This window comes from Ovis aries, chromosome 2 (genome assembly GCF_016772045.2).
Source record: "Ovis aries strain OAR_USU_Benz2616 breed Rambouillet chromosome 2, ARS-UI_Ramb_v3.0, whole genome shotgun sequence".
In the NCBI taxonomy this organism is placed as follows: Eukaryota; Metazoa; Chordata; class Mammalia; order Artiodactyla; family Bovidae; genus Ovis; species Ovis aries.
In genome coordinates, this window is record NC_056055.1 from 59,353,970 (window position 1) to 59,363,168 (window position 9,199).

Sequence of the window (9,199 nt, forward strand, 5' to 3'; positions counted from 1 at the left end):
TCATTTGCTGTTATTTTCTCCCATTCAGAAGGCTGTCTTTTCACCTTGCTTATATTTTCCTTTGTTGTGCAGAAGCTTTTAATTTTAATTAGATCCCATTTGTTTATTTTTTCTTTTATTTCCAGAATTCTGGGAGGTGGATCATAGAGGATCCTGCTGTGATTTATATCGGAGAGTGTTTTGCCTATGTTCTCCTCTAGGAGTTTTATAGTTTCTGGTCTTACATTTAGATCTTTAATCCATTTTGAGTTTATTTTTGTGTGTGGTGTTAGAAAGTGTTCTAGTTTCATTCTTTTACAAGTGGTTAACCAGTTTTCCCAGCACCACTTGTTAAAGAGATTGTCTTTACTCCATTGTATATTCTTGCCTCCTTTGTCAAAAATAAGGTGTCCATATGTGTGTGGATTTATCTCTGGGCTTTCTATTTTGTTCCGTTGATCTATATGTCTGTCTTTGTGCCAGTACCATACTGTCTTGATGACTGTGGCTTTGTAGTACAGCCTGAAGTCAGGCAAGTTGATTCCTCCAGTTCCATTCTTCTTTCTCAAGATTGCTTTGGCTATTCGAGGTTTTTTGTATTTCCATAAAAATCTTGAAATTATTTGTTCTAGTTCTGTGAAAAATACCGCTGGTAGCTTGATAGGGATTGCATTGAATCTGTAGATTGCTTTGGATAGTATACTCATTTTCACTATATTGATTCTTCCGATCCATGAACATGGCATGTTTCTCCATCTATTAGTGTCCTCTTTGATTTCTTTCATCAGTGTTTTATAGTTTTCTATTTATAGGTCTTTAGTTTCCTTAGGTAGATATATTCCTAAGTATTTTATTCTTTTCATTGCAATGGTGAATGGAATTGTTTCCTTAATTTCTTTTTCTATTTTCTCATTATTAGTGTATAGGAATGCAAGGGATTTCTGTGTGTTGATTTTATATCCTGCAACTTTACTATATTCATTGATCAGCTCTAGTAATTTTCTGGTGGAGTCGTTAGGGTTTTCTATGTAGAGGATCATGTCATCTGCAAACAGTGAGAGTTTTACTTCTTCTTTTCCAATTTGGATTCCTTTTATTTCTTTTTCTGCTCTGATTGGTGTGGCCAAAACTTCCAGAACTATGTTGAATAGTAGCGGTGAAAGTGGACACCCTTGTCTTGTTCCTGACTTTAGGGGAAATGCTTTCAATTTTTCACCATTGAGGATAATGTTTGCTGTGGGTTTGTCATGTATAGCTTTTATTATGTTGAGGTATGTTCCTTCTATTCCTGCTTTCTGGAGAGTTTTTATCATAAATGGATGTTGAATTTTGTCAAAGGCCTTCTCTGCATCTGTTGAGATAATCATAAGGCTTTTATTTTTCAATTTGTTAATGTGGTGAATTACATTGATTGATTTGCGGATATTGAAGAATCCTTGCATCCCTGGGATAAAGCCCACTTGGTCATGGTGTATGATCTTTTTAATGTGTTGTTGGATTCTGATTGCTTTTGTTGAGGATTTTTGCATCTATGTTCATCAGTGATACCGGCCTGTAGTTTTCTTTTTTTATGACATCTTTGTCAGGTTTTGGTATTAGGGTGATGGTGGCCTCATAGAATGAGTTTGGAAGTTTACCTTCTTCCGCAGTTTTCTGGAAGAGTTTGAGTAGGATAGGTGTTAGCTCTTCTCTGAATTTTTGGTAGAATTCAGCTGTGAAGCCGTCTGGACCTGGGCTTTTGTTTGCTGGAAGATTTCTGATTACAGTTTCAATGTCTGTGCTTGTGATGGGTCTGTTAAGATTTTCTATTTCTTCCTGGTTCAGTTTTGGAAAGTTGTACTTTTCTAAGAATTTGTCCATTTCTTCCATGTTGTCCATTTTATTGGCATATAATTGCTGATAGTAGTCTCTTATGATCCTTTGTATTTCTGTGTTGTCTGTTGTGATCTCTCCATTTTCATTTCTAATTTTATTGATTTGATTTTTCTCCCTTTGTTTCTTGATGAGCCTGGCTAATGGTTTGTCAATTTTATTTATCCTTTCAAAGAACCAGCTTTTGGCTTTGTTGATTTTTGCTATGGTCTCTTTTGTTTCTTTTGCATTTATTTTTACCCTAATTTTTAAGATTTCTTTCCTTCTACTAGCTCTGGGGTTCTCCATTTCTTCCTTTTCTAGTTGCTTTAGGTGTAGAGTTAGGTTATTTATTTGACTTTTTTCTTGTTTCTTGAGGTATGCCTGTATTGCTATGAACTTTCCTCTTAGCACTGCTTTTATAGTGTCCCACAGGTTTTGGGTTGTTGTGTTTTCATTTTCATTTGCTTCTATGCATATTTTGATTTCTTTTTTGATTTCTTTTTTGATTTCTTCTGTGATTTGTTGGTTATTCAGAAGCGTGTTGTTCAGCCTCCATATGTTGGAATTTTTAATAGTTTTTCTCCTGTAATTGAGATCTAATCTTAATGCCTTATGGTCAGAAAAGATGCTTGGAATGATTTGTATTTTTTTGAATTTATCAAGGTTAGATTTATGGCCCAGGATGTGATCTATCCTGGAGAAGGTTCTGTGAGCATTTGAGAAAAAGGTGAAATTCATTGTTTTGGGGTGAAATGTCCTGTAGATATCAATTAGGTCTAACTGGTCTATTGTATCATTTAAAGTTTGCATTTCTTTGTTAATTTTCTGTTTAGTTGATCTGTCCATAGGTGTGAGTGGGGTATTAAAGTCTCCCACTATTATTGTGTTATTATTAATTTCCCCTTTCTTACTTGTTAGCATTTGTCTTACATATTGCGGTGCTCCTATGTTGGGTGCATATATATTTATAATTGTTATATCTTCTTCTTGGATTGATCCTTTGATCATTATGTAGTGGCCGTCTTTGTCTCTTTTCACAGACTTTGTTTTAAAGTCTATTTTATCGGATATGAGTATTGCCACTCCTGCTTTCCTTTGGTCTCTACTTGCATGATATATCTTTTTCCAACCCTTCACTTTCAGTCTGTATGTGTCCCTTGTTTTGAGGTGGGTCTCTTGTAGGCAGCATATATAGGGGTCTTGTTTTTGTATCCATTCAGCCAGTCTTTGTCTTTTGGTTGGGGCATTCAACCCATTTACATTTAAGGTAATTATTGATAAGTATGATCCCGTTGCCATTTACTTTATTGTTTTGGGTTCGGGTTTATAAACCCTTTTTGTATTTCCTGTCTAGAGAATATCCTTTAGCATTTGTTGGAGAGCTGGTTTGGTGGTACTGAATTCTCTCAGCTTTTGCTTGTCTGTAAAGCTTTTGATTTCTCCTTCATATTTGAATGAGATCCTTGCTGGGTACAGTAATCTGGGCTGTAGGTTATTTTCTTTCATCACTTTAAGTATGTCTTGCCATTCCCTCCTGGCCTGAAGAGTTTCTATTGAAAGATCAGCTGTTATCCTTATGGGAATCCCCTTGTGTGTTATTTGTCGTTTTTCCCTTGCTGCTTTTAATATTTGTTCTTTGTCTTTGATCTTTGTTAATTTGATTAATATGTGTCTTGGGGTGTTTCGCCTTGGGTTTATCCTGTTTGGAACTCTCTGTGTTTCTTGGACTTGGGTGATTATTTCCTTCTCTATTTTAGGGAAGTTTTCAACTATTATCTCCTCAAGGATTTTCTCATGGTCTTTCTTTTGTCTTCTTCTTCTGGGACTCCTATAATTCAAATGTTGGAGCATTTCATATTGTCCTGGAGGTCTCTGAGATTGTCCTCATTTCTTTTAATTCGTTTTTCTTTTTTCCTCTCTGATTCATTTATTTCTACCATTCTATCTTCTATTTCACTAATCCTATCTTCTGCCTTCGTTATTCTACTATTTATTGCCTCCAGAGTGTTTCTGATCTCATTTATTGCATTATTCATTATATACTGACTCTTTTTTATTTCTTCTAGGTCCTTGTTAAACCTTTCTTGCATCTTCTCAATCCTTGTCTCCAGGCTATTTATCTGTGATTCCATTTTTATTTCAAGATTTTGGATCATTTTCACTATCAATATTCAGAATTCTTTCTCAGGTAGATTCCCTATCTCTTCCTCTTTGGTTTGGTTTGGTGGGCATTTCTCCTGTTCCTTTACCTGCTGGGTATTCCTCTGTCTCTTCATCTTGGTTATATTGCTGCGTTTGGGGTGGCCTTTCTATATTCTGGGAATTTGTGGAGTTCTCTTTATTATGGAGCTTCCTCACTGTGGGTGGGGTTGTATCAGTGGCTTGTCGAGGTTTCTTGGTTAGGGAGGCTTGTGTTGGAGTTCTGGTGGGTGGAGCTGGATTTCTTCTCTCTGGAGTGCAATGGAGTAAGAGATTGTTTTTAGCTGCTAAGTGTGTGGCAGTTTTTCATGCAGCAGTGGGAAACTAATTCAGATAATATGGCTGAAGTCTACATAGCCTTTGGATAGATTCAGAAATAAAGCCTAGAACATCTAGGGTTATTTCCAAGCTGAATTTAATATAATATTAATAGAGGGAGATGTTACAAGATGTGCCATGAAGAAAAGTCTTCTTCTGAAGACTCTAGCTGTTCACATCAGAGAGAAGGCCTTTGTTCTTCTGGTGGGACAGGGTCAGGTTCTTAGGTTGTGAGCAATAGGACCGAGCTGGCCTATGTGTGCCTACGAGAGTTATGGAAAGCTATAGTGGAGGTCATGGAATCAAGGAGAAGGCTGAAAAAACAGTCACAGAATGGGCAGAAACCCAGAACTCCTGGGCTCTCACTACCAAGAAAATCCTTGATGAGGCTCTTGCTCCCCAAATGAAAGAATGTAATCTGTTCCTTTCCTCTGTGTCCGCTGCTATCATATAACTTCTGCTCCAGGTGATGGTCTGTGCCAAGTGGGAATGGCCTGAGCCACCAGAGAGCAGGACCCTGAATCAGACCTGCCGGGACCCACAGGATAGCTCTCCCCGACCCAGGACCACTGTTGCCAGAGGGAGACTGGGCGGTGGGCCATCCGAAAGCAAAGGGGATCCACAAAGTAGGCTTGAACTTGTAGATGTGGGGTAGAATCTGAGCTCTTCTCCCTTTCAGCTGAATATTAGAGGAAAGGGGAAAGTCACTCATAAGAAACAGTAAGGAATTCGGAGCCTGTAAACTGCAGAGCTGCAGAAGAGTGGGCTGAGTAGGTGGAGAAGGAATTGAGGGGTGGAGCCTCTGAGGTGGTAGGGAGCTGCACGGGGCAACCCTGTCTTGTGCAAACCAAGGTGGTGAACAGTTGGATGCTCTGGGTGAGGGATGGAGAAGCTGAGCTTTGTGCCTGAGCAATGGAGTATAGATGTTGAACCATGAGGACATAACCCTTGGAGATTAGTAGAAATTGTGGAAGAGCTTCTGACTTTCACAGGCAATGGAATCTGCCGGGGGCTGAGCCAGTAAGACCCTATGAGAAAATGACTGCTGCTTTAGCTATGTTAGTTTGGCATGTTATATATCCTAAATCTCTTTGGAAATTCGCAATAGGCAGGCCCATTGAAGAGTCTGTGCTTTGTTTAGGCATCTTTACTTAATGTTATTCAGTTTGTTGTGGTTCTGTTTGTTGCTGGAGGCTTTTCACTGCTGACCTTCAGTAAATTGTCACTAAATGCTGCACTTGTGAACGGGAGTCATGCTGTGGTTTCAGGGATTTTCCCCCTAGCATGCATATATCCATTCTCATGTCAAATGTTCTCGTGAAACATTCCAGTGATCAAATGTTTAAGAATTGAGTGTGCACAGTTATATAATTTCAGGCACTGTTGTATCCTATTAACACACATTGTCCCTTGATTTAATATATTCTGTCAATATTGACTAAATGTAATGATTTTCACACATTCATTTATTCATTCCAGCAATATAGGTGTGCCAGCCATTGCTTTGAGCACTTGCGGTACATCGATGAGAAAAAGAGACCAAGATCCCTGCCCCCTTGGGATTCATGTGATACCTACACGTGTGCACATTGCATGCGTGTGCGTGCGCACACACACACACACACACACACACACACACACACACACACTCTAACTTCTCAGAAGTCCTGCAGTTTTAAAAAAAAGTGGGTGACTGTTTCAGACCTTGTCCTAAACTTAATTGGACAAACTTTTTCGTGTGTACTCATAACATTTTGTAGAGTCATGGTCTGTATAATATAGCCCTCTGAGAAATCCTTTACAAAGGTATAGCTAGACGGTGTGTACTTCAGAAAAAAATATCCATAAATATCATTTGTTTCAACACTTAATAAGAGACAGCAGAGAGATTACTGATAAATCCTCCACCAGGTTCTGGAGTGCAGATCTTCTTTGCTGCTGCTTAAAGTCACATCTCTATGCTTTCATGTCCAGTGAGTAGGTGACTTTAGCCAATACTAAAGCCCCATCTGGAAGCTTCCCTGGTGGCTCAGATGGTAAAGAATTTGCCTGTAGTGTGGGAGACCCAGATTTGATCCCTGGGTCAGGAAGATCCCCTGGAGAAGGAATTGACAACCCACTCCAGTAATCTTGCTTGGAGAATCCCAGGCACAGAGGAGCCCAGTGGGTTACAGTCCATATGGGGTCACAGAGTCAGACACACTGAGCGACTAGGTGATGAGGTCCTATCTGAGACTGCTGCTTGACTAGATGTCAGTCCCTCATCCACTGGCAGGACAGGGATATTTTCAAGGAATTCTGGATCAAATGGGGTTGTGGTCAGATGTGCTGGTTTTCGTCTCTTCCTGGACTGTGACTCAGGTCAGGGTCTGTAGATTTATATCCACCTTCTGAGGGACCCAGCGTGACATCTAGCATATAGTAAGCACACAATCCACTCAGTTGACCTTAAGGGACCACATCCAGTCCTTTACACAAATATCTACCACCTCGATGTGCTCAGCTGATTTCTCAGTTGGTAGTTTTGGGCAACAAATATGGAACTTGGTTAAGCGTCTGTATTACTGTGTGATGCTTGAGGATAAGGTACTTTGCATTGACCCCAACAGTTTCCCCAGTTAATGCAAAGAATCTCATGTCATTGCTTGGAAGGGTAGCTGAGTGGCTTTGGACAATGTTGGCACAATTAACCTGAGATGGAATAACCTGAGGTCTGGAGCTCCCAGGATTACTGATGAATGTGTCATCAGGGAGGGAAAATAGTCTGGGTTGATACCATCTTTTGGAGGTGCCTGCTTGTGATCTTGTGTTTGGGGGTGGGGGTCTGAATCACTCTGAGGGACACAGAAGGGATTTCTAGAATTATGCCTGGGCCTAAGATGGCTTGGAAAGAGTGACGCCCAGATGCAGCTTTGGCTCCTCGTCAGGGGTAGAATTTCATTCCTGAATGTTTGTTCTTCAGCCCAGTCTTGGACGTACCTGCCTGGCTGGTGTTACTGAACTAACCGTTGAATCTAGCATTTCCTTCCCTTTGCCTTTGAATAGAAAACCTGTTTTACATGAGTAGGAGAGAGAATCTTTTTTGGAGCTGCCTTAAAGAGATCTCCCCCTCCTCCGATGGCATCTCTTGAATGTCAGCAGTGCCCCAGGAAGAACATGGGGACTTGTACCTACTCCAGGGCCAGCCTACTTGTCTTGGATTTCAGGGTCTCTGGAAACGTCTGGTCTGGGACACAACATAGACTTAAAAAAAAACAACAAAGAATGTAATACGGCACCTTGGGAAACAGGGGCAGAATAAAATCTATTTTATTGTCTGCTTAAGGAAGTAAAGAAGGAGGAACATTCTCTAAATGTTGTGAAAAGGAGTCTGTATCAGAAACAACTCCAGCTTTTTCCACTGGGTGGTGTTTTTGTTTAATTTTATTGTATGCTTTCAGTCTCAGGGCAGGAAGGTTCACAATCCAAATTAGTTCTGGGCGTTGCCCTTGGAAAATTTTGAAGTCTTGGGGAAATTTATTTAGGTGGAATTATCTTGCTTTTTACACTAATTTAAATATATATATATATATATATATATATATATATATATTTTTAGAGGATCCTTCTATGTCCAATTTGCCTATTACCATCATTCCCATAAAGACGAGAAACTCTGGGATAAAGACAACGTTTTTGTCATAGTTGTAGATTCATCCCAAGCATTGGGTCTGGCAAAGAGTGGGTGATTCATAGTGATGTGGCCACTGATTGAATGAAGGAGGGAGTGGAGGCTGAAGCAGAGTCCTCCTTAGATGCACTTAGGAATTATCCATCTCTACCAGGACCTGCAAACATTATCTGTAATGGGTCAGCGAGCATTTGGTTTTGTGGACCATAAAGACTCAGTTGCAACAACGTGACACTGCCTTTGTAGCTGTGCCATCAGCCCAACGGTGTGACAGGGTGTGGCTATGTCCTAATAGAACTTCATTTACAAGAAGAGGCAGAGAGCTGGGCCCGGCCCATATGGTGTTGACCTTGGTTCATACAAAAGCACACACGGGCACCTTGCAGACCTTGATGATCTCTGTGACAAAGAGGGAGTCTGTGAGTGGCAGAGACAATGCGATGTGTTGACCAAATCTCATGTCACCTTCCACCTGAGCACAGGAGGACCACATCCCCTAGGCTCCTTTGCAGTTAGATGGTGTCGTGTGACGAGTTCTAGCCCATGAACTGCATCTCTGCCGTGTTCAGACCTGCCCCATAAAACGTCTTGCCTACTGCTCCAAGTTCTCTTCCTCCACCCGCCTGCTGGATGCAGAGGATCTAGGGTGGGCCTGGGAGTTGAAGCCACTTGATGGAGGAAGCCTGGGTCCCTGGATAACTGCATGAAACAGTCCTCCCCACTACCACCCTTGCTGTATACTGGACTGGGAAGGAGTGTAAAATAAACCGGTGTGTGTTGTCAATCCACAGACTGAAACTGAGACCATCAACTTGCTCTCTCTGATATTACAATATTTGGGCTCAGATAAAGGAAAGACACTGAAAAATAACTGCTCAGAACCATTCTCTGCAGGCTTGACAACCTCCTGCCTAGGGAACCTGCAGTGTTTGATGGGAGAGAAGTGGGGTGAGAAGGTTTTGGAAAGTGTGTGTATAGAAAGTAGTCGTGCTGTTTGGTTCTGAGAATCTGGGGCCTTGAAGAGAGATCCACTGGGAGGTAGGCTGGGAGGATGGCAGAAATGAAGTCAGAGGTGAGTGATTTTTAAAAAATCGTGCATGATCCACACTAACCCTTGTATCCTGGCTGTGGTCCATGCCTCCAGCTCATTGGTTTGTCTCTGTGCTGGTTCACATGGGC

General features: G+C 40.9%; 1 protein-coding gene across 4 annotated transcripts in view; it reads left to right on the forward strand.

The window, feature by feature from the left end:
- Nucleotides 1-9,199, forward strand: part of GNA14 (G protein subunit alpha 14) — a 198,187-nt gene that overhangs the window by 168,754 nt on the left and 20,234 nt on the right. The gene's annotated exons all lie outside the window — the stretch shown is intronic.